Here is a 17,273-nt window from a genome sequence, read left to right as displayed (position 1 = left end):
AATATTGAACCAAATCTGACCATAATGCAAATCTTGTCCGCCGTTGTGGAGCCGCCTATTTGTTTTTTCCCTTATATTCTATAATGCATTGTCACCGAATTTATGTCAAATTAGCTTGCAAATGAAATATCATAATTTGAAATACGCTAAAGTTTCTTTTTCCGCAAGAGGGCGCCAAAATAGAAAGTTAAGTAGTGAAAATTGATATGTGAAATTATTTTTTCAATGATGTGTCACACTTAGTTCTTCCCCTATTCAAATTGTTTGGGTGAAAGTGACCAAGGAAGGGGGAGAATTATGACAGTTGAGCTTATGATAGAAATATGTCCCCCTTGGATTACAAATCGACGTGTTTTTGCATTTTTTCAGAAAACATGTGTATTTGAAGATATTCGATCTGTTGAATGACGTCAACGGCGATCCATATTTGCTTGAAGGGTCATAACTGGTGACGAATCATGGGATATGGTGATGAAATCGAAACCAAAGTCCAATCGTTCCGATGCGAGAGCCAAAAGAGAGAGCCAGGAGAGCCAATACGAAAGAAAGCTTGCCAAATTCTATCATTTGTCAAGGTTTCGCTCACCGTTTTCTTCGATGGCGTAGTGCATCAAGAGTTCTTGCCACATGGTTGTACGGTCTGTAAAGAGTACTATCTTGAAGTTATGCGCCCCTTCCGAGAAGCAATACGAAGAAAACGTCCGGTATTGTGGAAAAATAATTCATAATGCACCAGCTCACTCGTCATTGCTTATTAGTAACTTTTTGATCAAAAACAACACCGTTTTCATGCGTTGGCACGCTGGCACAAGTGTATTAAATCTTAGGGATACTACTTTGAAGAGGGTTAAATAGAAATTGATGAATAAATGAATTTTTTTGAGAATACAGCGTACATTCATTAGCTCTGTCCTATCTGAAGACATTTTAAATTGTTTTATAGCATAAGTCTTGTTGAACATGCGTGTCGATATGTAAATCCCAATTCAAATCACTGTTCAAATTGAATGATTGTCTAAATATCTCGTGCTCCTCGCCAGACTATTGGGCATTTAGTTAGACAATAATTTGAACTGGACCCCCATATCGACTGTGTATGTGCTAAGTAATCATTTGTAAATCATAATTTTAGTTATCGCAAGTACCCATTGTACACATCAACTGAGACTTGAAATAGAAAATATTTGAAAAATATCAAATGTTTTTATGTTTTAGCACTGAAAATTTTTTGCCAAAAAAATTATCCTATCAAATTTGTCTATTTCTAGTCATGTGTGTCGAAATAACCAATGAAACCATCATTACACTGATAACTACCCATGGATAGTTTTCACGGGTAATTATCACTTATGTCATGACATTGCTAAGCAACCAACACAATAAAGTTGTTTGACATTTCAGTAATTCAATTTATTTCGAAAATGTCACTTCCTCGCCTTCGGCGTCGGGATGTTACCAAATAACGTACTTTCGAAAACTGTGATAAAATTATTTCGTTAGTTATCAATGTCCTTGGGATATTATAGCTGATAATTTATCTATACCCAACAGGGATAACAAATAGCAAAATATTAGTTGAAGATGTTCTTACCTTGAAATTATCTACAAGAAGGTGTAGAATTGGTTGATTTCTTTAAACGTGATTATTACTTGTGGATCCTAATTTGGTTCTGGCTCTATTTTAGTTGTTGTGGACTTGATGGGCTGAAATAGAGAAAATTGAATGAATTGAAACGATACAAATATGGGTTCCAAAATCAATCTTCTCAAAAGATCGCGTAGAAACATCGCATTGAAATATCATCAAGATGATCTCAGTTGAAGATTATTACTGATGTTTTGCTTCACATAGAAATTATGTGAAAGACGTGATATTTGAAAAAACACGGTGGAGTGTAACAAAAGTGATAAATATTCGCATATCGCATCCTATCGTTAGGATGCGATATGCGAAAAAGTTCAATTTGAAAGCAAGAGGTTATATTTTCAGGAGTGATTAATTTTTGGGAAAGAAAGTTTTTGGCTTTCTACTACTCCATCTTGATACAAAAAAATGTAGGAATCTTCCAAAGAAAGGAAGGAAATAATCAATTTGAAAATAAGTAACTCTATTCATGGATGTGTAGATCATGCAAAGAAGTAACTTTCAGACACAAACTGGAAGAAAGTCCTCCTGAAACAGCTACTTTCATATAAACATTGAATTACACGAAAGAAAAAAATTCTTTCGAAACAAATACTTTTATATGACCACTGAATTATACAGAAGATACTTTTCTCTACTCAGCTTGTATTCCAAAAATTCGTTATGGAATAAAATCAGATATCATTCACAGGAGTTCTACTTTAAATGAATGGTAACAAATTGCACTTACATGGAACAGTGTCATCCTCACTGGTAGACATCGATGTTTCGCCATAAGACACTTGCCTTAAGGAAGATTCCCACATTTTTTTGTATCAAGATGGAGTAGTAGAAAGCCAAAAACTTTCTTTCCCATAAAAGTTCAAGCTTTTTTATCTTCAAGGAGAAAAATATCGCGAATTCAACAAATCAGCTAACAAGACAAAAATGACTCTTTGTAAATAATTTATACTTTATCCATGATTTCGTCACAGTAGAATAATATAACCCATAGGCTCTCTTACTACGTTATCCGGCCCGAGTTGCCGGAGACCTTCAACGGCTCTTAGAATGAGATTCTCATCCAACGCGTTCAGTGCTGTAGTATCAAAGGATTCGACGGTCCACAAGCATCGGATTAGTTATAATAAACTGTCGGAAATTGATATTGTGTTTAGTTTATTCGCTGTTGTTATTATTGTTTTTTAGTTTTTGTGGATGGTTATTGTTATTTGTTTTATAATCAAGTGATTAGAACATGAGAGATATAAAAAAGACATTATTATATGAGCGCACGCCTATAGTAAAAGAACGAAATTGGCTGCGCACTACGTTTCCAAAAGAAATAGATACTCCAATTCTCCTTTATAAATCCTGAATCATACACCAAACTTTCACTTTAACTTTTACTCAAATAATGATTGAAATTGTGTCAAGAAATTTGTGTATCTTCTATAGATACTTTCACGAGACGTGTACAAGAGCGGTACATATCAGAAATAAGCGACGGACTGTGGCTGCTCATCGTTTTGAGGTTCAACTCAGTACACCTTGAACTTCACTGTTCAAGAACTCTTTCATTTGGAGAACTGCGTTTATGTGGAATAATTCTTCCCGAAAACGTTTTTCCGAATGGATTGATTCTCCAGCGATTCAAATCCAATGTGAAATCGCTACTTTCGCACAGGCACCCCTCTTAGAGCGCCTTAAGGATTTTTCTGTAGTGCTTGTACTTTGTCGTTAAAAAAATACACAGTTTTTAAGGAAGTAACGTATGTGCTCTAGTTGTAAATTCAGAGCGTTTTAACACGACAAATTTTTTTTTGACTTGGTACAAATAATTAAATAAATTTCAAATGTTTAGACATTTTCATTTATTATACCGTGTAATTTCTGTATAATTAAAAACGAATAATAATGCAGAACGAGCCCTAACACCATAATGCCAATATGAACAATATGCTTATGTTACAAATAATGTAACATTACCGTCCATGTTGGGAACCACAGCTTATATCCTTTAATAGGGGAGCCCAAGCGGAGAATTCGGGATTTACTAAAGCGCGGCAGATTAATATGCAGGGGAATACCTTGTACCCGATTAAGTACCTCCACCAAATATGAGCCCCATATATAAGGCCGCCTGTGAGGGATAAAGGATCAGATTAGTAAAAAAAATTGATCATCAGAAATTCTCGAGCGCATCAGATTAAGGTAGGGTGAGTTAATTACCTGCTAAAAAGTATATATTCCAGTAATCTGACAATTTGAGAGTGACTTAAAGAAAAGGGAGGGCAGCAAAGTTGTAAAAAATAATGTAATTTCGACATTCTCGAGCGTAGCTAATTTTTTTTTCATTTTGAAGGAAATAATTCAAGGATAACGAAAAATATATAATCTGATGATTTTCGCAAGTCGAAATAACAAAAATTCGTCGATAAAGTTTAATGCGTGCAGCTGTGTGATAGCTATATTTCCCTCTCCGAGTTTCTTTCCTCTATTCTCTATTCACTTTTTCTCTATCTATTACTCTCTCACTTCGTCCCCACTCTGAATTCTGTTGCCATGACGCCATCACAGCTGATCACAGAGACTCGTTCATGATGAAGATGAAGATTAATTAATCAATTAATTGATGGATGTAACCGTTATAACGTGGTGGGAAACCATAATGAAGAAAAGAGAAATTAAACTTTCTATGTTATTTACCACTTTTATTTGTAACTAATGTTACTGCATTATATAAGTTTGAAAATGTCCTTATGGGACGAAACTGCAGTAACGTTAGTTACAAATAAAAAGTGGTAAAAAACAGAAAGTTTCATTTCTCTTTTCTTCATTAATTAATCAATTGATTATAAAAAATTAATTTTTTTGAGAATTTTTTAAAAATTATTTTCTCATAAATACAAGTATTCTACTTAAAAAACATACACTTATTTATTTGCATGCTATTTCCTGAGACTTTCAATTAATTAAGTTCGAAGAATTAAAAATAAAAAAAAAATGTTTTTGTCAGATTAAGCGAATCCCTCTAGATAATCGTCAGATTATGAGACAGCACGTCTAAAACATAAAGATGAACCATATATATCTTAATCTGACGAGCTTGAGTCAGATTATTGAATGAGAGGTTTTTTTTGTTGCACTTAACACCTCCTTAGAAAATCTGGCGCGCTCGATTAATGTTTTTTTCCTTTCACTTTCAACCACACACATCATGCAAACGATCAGATTAACATACCAACATTATTAAAAATACGTAGGACATTGATGCTATCAATATCTGACGCGCTCGAGTATGTCCATGCAACAGTATTTTTTACATATTTAAAAATATTTAGCCGCTTCCCCCACCGATGAAAAGGTATATATTATATAACATTTTTTTTCTTCTTATCATCTAAGCTTTGCAACCTAATGTGTCCCAATGACGCTCGAGTAAATCCCCATTTTGCATCGTGGGCTCGCCTGCTATTTGTTTATGCCTTTTTTTATAACAAGGTTTGAGGTGAAGTTATTTCTTTATTAAAATTTATATCTGATATATTAGAAAATAGATATACTGTCTAGTTTTCTGAAGCTGATTCTGATAAATTGCCACAGGTGGATTTTAAAATGCTTACTAACAGGGCCATAACTAGAAATATTTCTGGGAAAACTGTAGCTACAAATTCCCCAACTTGAAAGTAACTTTTTCCCAATTTTGAATTATTGAATCAATACACTTTACAATAAAGTTGTTTATCTCTTGTATGTATCACGTATTATGCTTTTTGGACACAACCCTCACAATTTGACACTTAAAATAAAACATTTCTTCATAAAAAAAAAACAAGAAACATGTGCCAAATGCAAAAAAACGATATAAGGAAAGAATTACGAATGGTTGAGTTGGTTGAATCTATTATTTGCTGATATTTGAACATGTGTGGAAAATATGGAGATGTATGCAAGTATTCCTTTATTTCTGTGATTAGCTCTGCAAAGCTAATCACACATCCATTAGTTTTTTTTACAGAAAATGAGTAATTTGAATATATATTGATTAAAATGGATCTCACAATTTCCTTGAGGTACACCACATCATCAGTTGAGTGGTATTGACAATGTTGTTCCTCTCACAGTGCTAGAGTATGAGGTAATCATGATGTTTATTTTGAAAAATAAGTATTTTGGTAGGCATCAATTACTCATATTTTTAACACATTTTCAGATACTAATATGTAATAAGATTATTATTATTAGTGTTGCGACTTTGGTATACTTTTGTTTTCTGTGATTACAAATCGCTTGTCATTAGGTCGTCTATTTGTCTTTTTTATTTTATAGATTGTGTAGGTATCACAGCCAAGGAGTCTAGAATTGAACTTTGGCAAGGGCATCTGTGTTTATATAGACGTCCTAGATGTTATTGAAAAAATAAGACCCACATATTCATTACCTGAAAATAAAAATAAGTCGGTCTCTACTGTTAATTTTTTTTCTAATAATAGATTTGGACTTCACCTTCGAATTTTCAGCCAAAAATTACAGAAATAAATATAATCGGTGTAAACAAAAATCTTATCAATTCTTCAAATCCCAATATTTTTATGTCAACAATGTTATGTTTTGGCAACGTCATCAAAATATTTGATCTAAGATTTTATCAGCCAGGAGATGCGTGATGGTGACGTCAATAGGATTTATTCTTATCTTATTTGATTATACATTGAGATTGGTTTTCAGTTGGTTCTTATGAATTTTTTCAATATTTATGGAATGAATGAATACTACTTTTAGTTCACAAAAAATGTTTAGTTGGTTACTCTGCAAATGCATTGCTCGACGTAACTGTCCTTAAAGGACAAACCTAAGTAATTCAGGGAGATGACGTCTCCCTCTACGAAGACGCTATCTATGGGATGGACAGAAAATTCAATCCTTGAATATCAAAAAATTAACGAGGCTCCTGGCTTCACAAGGCGGTTAGTTGCAGAACCACCAAGATTCGTCTTTTATATTTCACTACAGCTTTCACTATGGGACCCGTCCCATAGACGATGTTTTCGTAAGAAAATATGTCAACGTTCTCACTTAATAAAGCTTATCATTCAAGGACAGTTGATTCCAGTAATTCATTTTGTGTTTAGGATCATAAATGCGTTGTGTTTGGACTCTAGCTAACAACTAGTTGCCTTGCAGTGAAAGCTGCTCACCGGTATTTTACCGGCGACGATCACCGGTAGGCATGTGTGCAAGGTCCCCTTACCTCAAGTGGTTCACTATTGGAATTTGGACGACCGGTACAAAGTCGGCCGTCCAAAATCGGTGTGTGTGCAACTAGCGTAACGCTAACTTGCACACACGCCGACCGGTGATCGTCGCTGGTAAAATACTGGTGAGCAGCCGTCCACTGCCACTGTATCGCCGGCAGTACCGGGAAGTAGTGGCGTACATGACTAAATACACTCTTGCATACTCACCGGTTTTTAACCGACCATTCCAGTCTCGAATGCTCGGTGAAATTTAAGTTACTACGCATTAACTTCGTTTTGGTAGTGCGTGCTAATTACGACAACAAAGCAACTGATTGTTTTACCGATAAAAATTCGGTGAGTATGCAAGCACCCGCTACCAATAAAATATCGGCCGAATTTATACTGGCCGTCCAAAATCGGTGTGTGTGCAACTAGCGTAACGTTCACGTTGTTCTTTTAGACATCCCGAAGGGCTTCGACCGAGTATGGCACGAAGGCCTTCTTCACAAACTAGACGCGTCTTTCCTGATAGACAGAAAATTTCAGTTTAGAGTCTCTGTCTGACAACAGAGAGATCCTCGCTGGGGTGCCACAGGTAGCTGTGCTCTCTCCCACGTTATCCTCGCTTTACACAAGCGACCTCCCGAGGTCCGAGCGTGTAAAGGTGTCTCTCTCTACGCCAATGGCACGGCTTTCCTCTCATCTTCCATGGGTCGGGAGCTCGAGATCGTCTACATGCAACGTGCATTGGACGACCTCGAGCGCTGGTCCCTCGAGTGGAAGATCCGAGTGAACTCAGAAAAAACTCAGGCGATAACCATGGGAAGAACGATATCTTCTCTGGCTAGGAAAGTGAGGGTCTCTGAAAGGGAGATCAACTGACAAGCGCGGGTAAAGTACCTCGGCCTTCTAATAGACCGTAGGTTCACCTGGAACCCGCACATTATATTCGTTAAAACAAGGATCGAGGGCCGGATAGCTAGTCTGTACCCTCTGATCAACAGAAGATCTAAAATGAGCCTAAAAAACAAAAGTACCATCTACAACACGATGTTCAAGCCTGTCATTATGTATGCTTAAGGCGTCTGGGGACAAGCGGCTCCGTCTAATATCTCCATTCTGAAGAGATTGCAAAACAAGATAATACGGATGATTGTGAATGCTCCGTGGCTCGTGCGGAATGAAGCCATCCGCAGAGATTTGCAGAGCCTTCCATTCGGCAGTCCATTCAGTCGAGGAATCAACGAGTTTTTGATTGCGCAGAAACTCACGATAATTCGTTAGTTAGGGATGCTACAGATTATGCTGCAGACGACTCCTTCCGATATAGAAGGCCTCGACACTCTGTCGGAGAGGCCCCCATATCCCCCGTCAACACATGAACAATTTTTTTATCCATTTCACCCCAGCCAGGTAGGGGTACACCGTGAAGGGCGGCACTGATGTCTGAGGACATTCATATCACCATCCCACTATCAGTTATGACCCATTTGTTCCTCTGACAAGCACCAGTTGAAAGGGTAACGGAGTCAGGCTCCAACCTGACCAAAATGAAGATGGCTGTCGGTAATGCATTTGTGGTTAAGCCTAGCACCATTGATGAGACTTATGACGGGTCGAAACAGCGCTGCCTGGTGTTGAATGACGTGTCGGCGGTTGATGTCGAAGCTTGAGTTTGCAACTGACCGCCTTAGGGAGCCTCGTTCATTTTTGTTATTTGAGGATTTAGTTCTCTGTCGATCCCATAGATGGCGACTTTGTGAGGGAAGATGTTTAAATCTCTGTCTGTCTGTATAAAATCTGTTTTTCCGTTAATCAGCTGTCGCCCCCATACGAACGACAACTCTCAGAAGTTGAGAAACTTTTGCGAGCTGAGGACTAACTTATCTTTTAACGTGTGATTCCTAACACGGTTGCAGAATCATCCCAGCTTCAACCAGATAAATTCTCTCGAGAAAAATATCTGGTCGAGGCAGGAATCGAACCCACGGTCTTCCAATCGTGAGTCGGGCGCACTACCACCGCGGCCAATTCCACAACACCTTTACTCAAAATTTAGATTTCAAAATCGAAATTACGACTTCAATCTCGAAATTTTGACTTGGAATCGAAGTCGTAATTTCCAAGAAACAAATAATAAAAATATGTGCCCTTTTTGGGTTTCATAAAAATTGGTCCACTCTTTCAGAAGATATGCATCCAGACAAATGTCTTTCTAGGAAAATTGTTCGCGAGTTGGTGGCAAAATTTCGGAAACTGAATCGCTTCAAAATAATAAGAGGAAATTGAAAATCCGGTGTTCAATAATGCTGCAGAGGAATAAGTAATGGGTCAAATTACAAGTGTACTCTTATTACAAAAAATTAACGGGCATGAGTCGTAGTGCCCGGCGAATATTGAAAAAGTACAAATTCTATCGAATACGATTCGGTTAGTGCAAGGACTTAATGGACTTTCTTTTTAACATCGTGTTTTTTAGACGAGTGTAATTTCTTTTTGAACGATTTACTTAATAGTCACATTTGTCTTTACTAGCCCATCAGAAATCCCAGAGCTAGAATAGAATAGAATCTTTATACATCGATGTTATACCGTGGTGTTTATAAATTTCATATAATTCATAAAATGCATAAAAAAACCTTGAAAAGTGAGCTGCTAATTTTAGAAATTTTTTTCTGGTCACTTTTTTCTTCCTGTAAATTCAACAAGTGATGTTATATTATACAATGCATTTCTGTAATGTCCCCCCACTTTCATTTTTTGAACGGCTCAACTCAAAAAATTGAAATTTGGGATAATGAAATTATTGCATGAAAAATTTATTTTGAAGTGAAATTGGCAGATGAAACTTTCAAGATGGCGACTGGGTGCCATCTAGGAAAAAAAATTGAATGGAAAGGGGGGTGTTTTGTGACAAATCTTTGACAAATGCTTCACAACCCTAGAATATAATGTCAATATCTTCAACTACTACAAAATAGCGGAACTTTCAATAATTGCCTGAATACATTGACATTTAACTACATAATATTAGGTAATAAGCTTTGGGTCAGTTCAGAAGATGCTCGAATTGGTTGCCTTGAACTTCTTGACATATGAATAGTCTATCCGATATTTCACGCCGAACATTTTCGAACACAGTAACGTCAATATATCTACAAATATTTATTATTCTCTGCCGTATATCCAATAATGAAGCAGGTTCAGTTTCGTACACCTTTTGCTTCAAATAGCCCCATAAAAAAAGTCCAAAGGTGTCAAAACTAACGAGCGGGCTGGCCATTCTGTAGGATCTCGACAGCCAATTCAACGACCGGGAAAAGCAGTATCCAAATAGTACTTGTCTGGAGTAATGTGGTGGTGCTCCATCTTTTTGGAATACAATATCCATATCGAATTCATTAGGATTCATTTCGATGATTTCAGTGATGAGAGGGTCAACTAGTAAAACCGAAAACTAAATGAGAATATTCTAACTGAACAATGATGTTTATTGTCGTACTGACAGTTTTTGTCGTTTTTATAAACAAAAAATGACTTAACAAACCTTATCGGGTTGTTGGAATTGCCATATGGCAGATAAAAAGGAATATTTCTAGAAATATGGATATTAATGTGTTCGTCTTCAGGAAATTGTTAAATGTTCCGCCATTTTGTAGTAGGTGAAGATATTAACTTCATATTCTAGGGTTGTGAAGTATTTGTCAGGAGCTTCAAAATGTTGTGTCACAAGACCACCTTTTCTTTTAATTTTTTTTCCTAGATAGCGCCCAGTCGCATCTGTTGATTTCACTTCAAAATGAAGTATTCATACATAAATTGTATTATCCCAAATTTCAATTTTTTGAGTTGACCCGTTCAAAAAATAAAAGGGGGGGCTGAAAGAAAAGTGAATAATTTTCAACAAGACGGTGCTCCACAACATTGTTCGTAATTAGGTTTCTATTAAAGCAGCAACTTTTCAAAGTGAACCTTTTTGTAGTTGTATATATTTTCTTATCACTTTGAATGTTCATCAAATTCTAAGGAAGATCAAATTGGTCCAAATATTAAAAAACACGTTTTATTGGTTAACCGTTATGTTGGTACCAAAAAAAGTATTCATTACCTTTTTTTATATGGACACTCAAGAAATAAAATAATTCGATTGTGACGTAATCTTCAATATCTTTTAGATGACTTTGCGGATATAATTCACCATCTATTTTCTCTACTACTTTTCTCTGATCGGTTCAAAATAAATTCATATACGATATAGCACTTAGTCGACCATACAATTCTTCATTATTTATTTTTTATGAAAATAATGTGATCTAGCAACCGCGGACGGTAAATTTCTTTTACTTTCACGCTTGGAGCTCATTTGAAATTACTGCAATCGTCAGAACGATTATAAAGGAAAAACCCGAAATGATACCGTGCGTTCGTCTTATGGAGTTTCTAGTGGAACGAATTAATCGCTGAGATTTTATAAAGTATTATAATGATAATTCTAATCATAAAATGAAGTAAATATTAAAATCTGTTGGAAAACTGAAATCAAAACTTAAAATAGGAGTCCCACCATTATTCAGAACATAAGTTTTCAAAATATTTCTATTTCCACGAAAGAATAACTGGTCTCTCAGGTAAACTTTATCTTCAAAACGAAAAACCTGGCAAACGGCTACGGGACAAACATAAAACATAATAGCAGTGTTTGTGTGTTTGCAGATAGGTTCAACGACCACTGAACATACTCTTTTATGAATGGATGCGCCCTTTGTCTCGACATCATGGATGGGAACTGATTTATTTTGAACGTCAAGAAGATAATTATGAGGACTGAAAATAAAGAAATATAGTAATTTGGTGTTGAGATTAGTTCTAAAATCATAATATTGTCAGAAGAATACATCTAGGTCCCCATAAACTTCGAAAATGGTGTAATGGCGAGACTAGGAGGAAAAACTATAAGTGGAGTAACATTGAAGAGACAAATTGTTGATCGACCGAGCCCTCAGAATACTGGGGAAATATCTACAAGTCACAAAAGAGGGAGAGAGAGAGCAAACATTCTGATCTTCTAGAAGAAGATTACAATGATTTCTTTGCCAGGGCGAACGAACCTGGTACAGCATCCAATAAACACCGGGTTGCCCAACCGATTGTTGGTAGTTGTCGTTGAAGAGTCAAAAAATACAGTCATTTCCATTGGTACTATGAACGGAGAAGAATGGTTCAACCCGCCTCTGTGCTGACTATTGGTGGAGAATAACGTCATGAAAATGGTAGTGGACTAGTGTAGAAAAGTGGTTTTCTACACTAGTCTTCCAGAATAGCGATTACTGACAAGTCGAAGTTAATCTAGCTGCTAAAAATGTCTTCTACCAGTTTAATTTTATTCCAGTCGAATTATGTAATGCTCCAGCCATTTTTGAAAATTTTATGGAACTGATTCTTGCTTTGTCTATTTGACTGACGTATATGTAATGAGAAAAACATTTAGTGACTATCTTCGAAATCTTGGAGAGATGTTCGAAAGGATAAGTTGAATCCCAAGAAGTGCACCACATTGCAGAAACCTCGGCAATATAATCTCGAAGAATGAAATAAAAACCAATGCAGTGGAGATCGAGGTTATGAAAAGTGGCCTAGACCAAGGGATTACCATGAGGTGCGAAACTTTCTTGAATTGTGCACGTTCCTACTACAGAAAATTTGTGAAAGATTTCGGACAAATCGCTAAAGAGCGGATACGTGGTACAACTGTAAGATTGACTTCAGAAGGAGTAAACCTGTAGATGACGATAGGAAAGTAGAAGTAGAAAGTAAATGACTTGAAGTTGGTTCGAAGGTCGCACACTAATGGAATTTCACTTGATTGGCACAAAGCCTCAAGTAATGTACAGTTTTCAAGATTTACTGGGCTCAGTGGGATTCTCTTGGCGAAGTATCGCAAGTGGGAGAGCCCAGATGGGATAACGGTGGTGCACCAAAGGTCTTATCCATAATACACGTCAGAGATGTGCTGGAACGAGTACATAGTTGCCAAGCAGGAGGACAATTCGGTATCAAAAACCCTTGTGCGAGTTCGAGAGAGACATTACTGTGTAGCATTTCATTTTTCCACTCTTCGTTCTATACTGTTTGCGAGACAAACTTGACACAGAGAACCCCTTTTTGTCAATCTTAACTTGAAGATTATTCAAATTTCTATTTCCTATTTTCACATATCTAAGATTCCTCTGAGCAGTCTGCAGCAGTACTCCGTAAATCACAGCCAAAATTCTGACAGCTGTTCAAATTCCATATTAATTGTTTATTTTGTTCATTTCATTCATTTAGGGTATGGCAAACAAACTAGTGTCAAATATTCTTCTTCTTTCATTCGGTCATAGTGATTAACGTGAAGTGAAAAGTGAGGTACAGACATCCTCATTTGCGAGGATGTCATACTAAGAATTGGTGGGCGCTCTCTGTGTACATGTTTGAAGGGACAGGTAGTAACATTGCCTAGGTTCTGAACTGAAACCGATTTTATGTGTGAAGGATGGAATTTCGAAAGGGAAATTTTGTACGCTGAAGGTACAATGTAAATGTTAATATTAAAGTAAATTGCGTGGTCATTTTCTATATCAGTTAATTTTTACTATGAATTGAGTCGTCAGAATTTTTACAACAGTTTTTTCCTTTTTTTATGCTAGAGTTTTGCCAGGCAAAAAAGACAGCCTCAGGCAAATTAAGACAAACTCAAGCGAATTAAAAAAAGTCAAGACGAAATCAGGTTTGTCGTCAACATTGTAATTTGGGTCGAATCAAAATAAAGCTTTTAGTTGAAGTTATTATTATTACTAGGAAATAGAAACCAAAGTGGGATCCCGAAAGTGAAGACAATCCTTGTTGAACAGCTGGTTAGAATATGGGAGCACCTAGATTCCTTGATGGTTCTTAGAGACAGGATTACGATCAAACTTGATCTTCCTCTTGAAGATGATCACATAAATAAATAAATTTAAACAAAATTGCTTTTAACGATATTTCAATTATTTTTGCATCATACAGAATATATCATTGAAAAATTTATATTATTACCCCCAGTCCGACGACTAACAATACTATATTTGACGCAATATGATAAACGCTATCGGCCGCCTTTTTTGATGTTATTGGCCGCTAGTCCCTATTTTGATGGTTCGTCAGCGGTGACCTCAAGGGGCATGGCGGGTTGTGATTTCGTGGATGAATTGCAGTGCCATTTGCTTGAGAAGACTATGTTGCTTTCTTTGATGTATCGGCATGTTTGCATTCATGAAATTGTTTCACTTTCAAACATTTCTGGATAGACTATAGTAATGAATTATTTCTCCAAATGACCTGGGATTATATCTGTTCCAATTCAAGAAGATGGTACGGAAGCAGAGGTGTTTTTCAGCAACATGGTTACCACACACGGCGTACCTCTAGAGCTACATTTCGATCAGAAACGAAATTTCGAGTAGGGGCAGCAGCAGGAAATGATCCAGACATTAGGCTCAACATGACACGTATGACCTCACTTCACTATCAGGGAATGAAGTATTCTGATGAATCAATAGTAGCATATATGCTATCAAAATTTTGAATTTTATAAGGGAATCACTCGAGTTTTTTTGAGTAAAATAATGAATATCTTGAGAACGGTTGATTTTTAGTATAGGTTGTATTGCATAAACCCACATTAGAATTATGCCAGGTATTAAAATATGTGAAAATATACAGGGTGCTACATTCGAACCAACTTCCACTATAACCGGAAGTGTTGGAAAAACCCCATGATTTTTCTTTGATGAAGCATATTAAAAAAACCTAAATTTGCCAATTTTCAGGACGTGGATCATCTTATTTTTCAAAACACGACTAACCGACGGCTACAAAGACGAAGTGACATGTTTGAATACATATTTTGCATATTTTATTATAGTAACGATGCACATTTGCATGATGATGTGCCGTGTGTGGTTTTATTGCACCTGCCAGGTTTGGCATATGAAGTAGGTAGTCAATACAAAATTTCAATTCGAACAGTTGTATGTAGGTATTTATAAACCTTGAGTATTGCGTAATTTCGTTTGGCAGATCATAATAACGACCTCGATCTTGGGCTAACCTTGTTAATTTTTGAGTGATAGTTCTTGCCTATTTCTATATGAAAATGACGACGATTCACAGAAATGTTTTTAATTTTTATTATATATATATATATATATATATATATATATATATATATATATATATATATATATATATATATATATATATATATATATATATATATATATATATATATATATCATATAATACATGATAATTTAAAGCCATTGGCTTGCTGACTTGCTCACAAACACACACACACACACACACACACACTTGTTATCCTGCTTCTAATAGGGAAGACGCGCATATGTCTCAATTTTGAAATATTATAATTTCAACAAGTACATTACCCTCATTGAAGCCGTGAAAATTGCTTTAATTTCTTCATTACAGCATTGAAATGAAAATGTCGAATACTTTAAGTAATCTTTCTATCATTGTTAATAACTCATCATTACTGAAGTCAAATATATTATAATCGATAATTAATTATGGTTTTGGTCAGGTTTTTCTGAATGTTCAAAAAATAACCAAGAGAAGCGTTAGCATTTGCGAGAAGTTATTCGAATTCAAATTTAATTTTCAGATTTAATTATGTCAAAGCAATTTCCCTCGCTGATTGAGATATCTGAGAACCATACCAGTTATTTGAAAAAATATATGCGTGTTTTCTATTATAATCAATATTTGGTATGTTTTATATTGGTATCTTTTACAGGTACCTACTAAGAGACAATTAGATACTTTTCATAGGGATTTTAACAAAATTCATGAAAACATTAAATTCACTATTGAAGTAGAAGCGGACAAATCAATCAATTTATTGGACTTAACAATTGGTAGAATGAACAACAAACATGATTTTTCAATTTACCACAAACCGTTCTATACAGATATTACTATACATTACGATTCTACCCATCCATATCAACACAAAATAGCAGCTTATAATAGCATGATTCACAGATCAGTCAATGTTCCTCTTTCAATGAAGAACTTAATATCATCAAGCAAATTGCAGTAAACAATGGGTTCAAAGCCGAATCATTAAACATAATACTTTCTGAAAAAGTCGACGCAAAAGCGATAAGAGCGTTTTTCCTATTAATAAGTTAGATAATCAAAATCAAAATTATAGAGCTTCAACGTATTTTAACTCATCTCATTTTTCTATTAATTTTTTGTTTATCACATCTAATTCTGTTTCAGGACTCACAATCTTTCAGTTCAGAAAAACATATTCAGTTCATTCGTTTCAAAAATATAAAACATCATCACTATTCCCTATTTAGCGGAAGTCTGTGTCACCAATTATGTCTGTAATGAAACATATTCATAAACTCTCTCTTTTTTAATATTTTTACTGAATTCAATACACGTTCTTGATTAAAATCCGGAACAAATATTCTGTTAAAATCTTGAATTATATTTTATATTGTTTGTTCAGCAAAAATTAGCTGAAGCAGTTTATCGATGAAAGAGAAGAAGGAAGGGGACATAGTTTCCAAAATCATTATATTAGAAATATACACCGTTATTTTTTCCCCAAAATACTTTTCTTTGTAATGAGCGTCAGGTGACTGAAATCTACCTGTCCGGTAAGATAGGTAGATTTGTCAAAACTTGAGGACAATGCTTGCGTCCAGCAAATCCCAATAGTTGAAGCCTCATAAATATGCCAGCAACAGAATAAAATTCAACAATAGTTTTGGAGACTTACAAAAAGTGAATGAAATGGAATTCCCAATTTTCAACAATCCATTCAGTTTTGAAGCTTCACAGTCACCCGTTCATTTGCAAATGGAGTTGATGGAAAGAAAAATTTAAAGAGATCAATGCTCTTACATTTAATACCCAATATTTCAAGAGTTTGGATAACTATCCGGAATGGGCTCATTTAACAATTTTTTTTATTTCCTTATTTGAAAGTTTATGTTTCAAATAGTACATCTGCAAAAAATCTGAATTTTCACTCTTTATCTTCCCCCTCAAATTAATAGTTGAATGTGGCGTTCACCAAAACGAGGCGTGGTCAAGCTTCAATCAATCAATCAATCAATGAAATATACTTTATTGTCTGAAGAACTACATCTTGTAGACAAAGTCATAAATAATAAGATACAAAAATCTACATAAAAAAACATAAACAGTTTAAACAAAATACAATAAACATAAGCTAAAAATGTGAAATACACTGAGATATTCAGTTGGAAATAACAAGACAGAAATAAAAGTTAAGATTCAAGTGAATCGTCAAGATACTCCTGAACTGAATAATAGGCCCTATCAAC

The 17,273-nt window shown here is 35.4% G+C and overlaps 3 protein-coding genes across 7 annotated transcripts in view; 2 read left to right on the top strand and 1 right to left on the bottom strand.

The window, feature by feature from the left end:
• Positions 1-17,273, top strand: part of wrm1 (wurmchen 1 transmembrane protein) — a 140,560-nt gene that overhangs the window by 64,350 nt on the left and 58,937 nt on the right. The window lies entirely within an intron of this gene.
• Positions 1-17,273, top strand: part of Adck5 (aarF domain containing kinase 5) — a 99,803-nt gene that overhangs the window by 52,063 nt on the left and 30,467 nt on the right. The window lies entirely within an intron of this gene.
• TP53INP (Tumor protein p53 inducible nuclear protein) overlaps positions 1-17,273 on the bottom strand; it is a 69,666-nt gene that overhangs the window by 46,614 nt on the left and 5,779 nt on the right. Inside the window, 1 exon segment of the mRNA XM_074171872.1 lies at positions 1,592-1,704. The gene's annotated coding sequence lies outside the window, so the exon portion shown is untranslated.

The sequence above is a fragment of the Leptinotarsa decemlineata genome, unplaced genomic scaffold, assembly GCF_025532065.1.
Source record: "Leptinotarsa decemlineata unplaced genomic scaffold, Ldec_3_MD MMD2_tig00000035_RagTag_RagTag, whole genome shotgun sequence".
Taxonomy (NCBI): Eukaryota; Metazoa; Arthropoda; class Insecta; order Coleoptera; family Chrysomelidae; genus Leptinotarsa; species Leptinotarsa decemlineata.
Note: the sequence above shows the minus strand (reverse complement) of the source record. Positions and strands in the feature narration are given on the sequence as shown.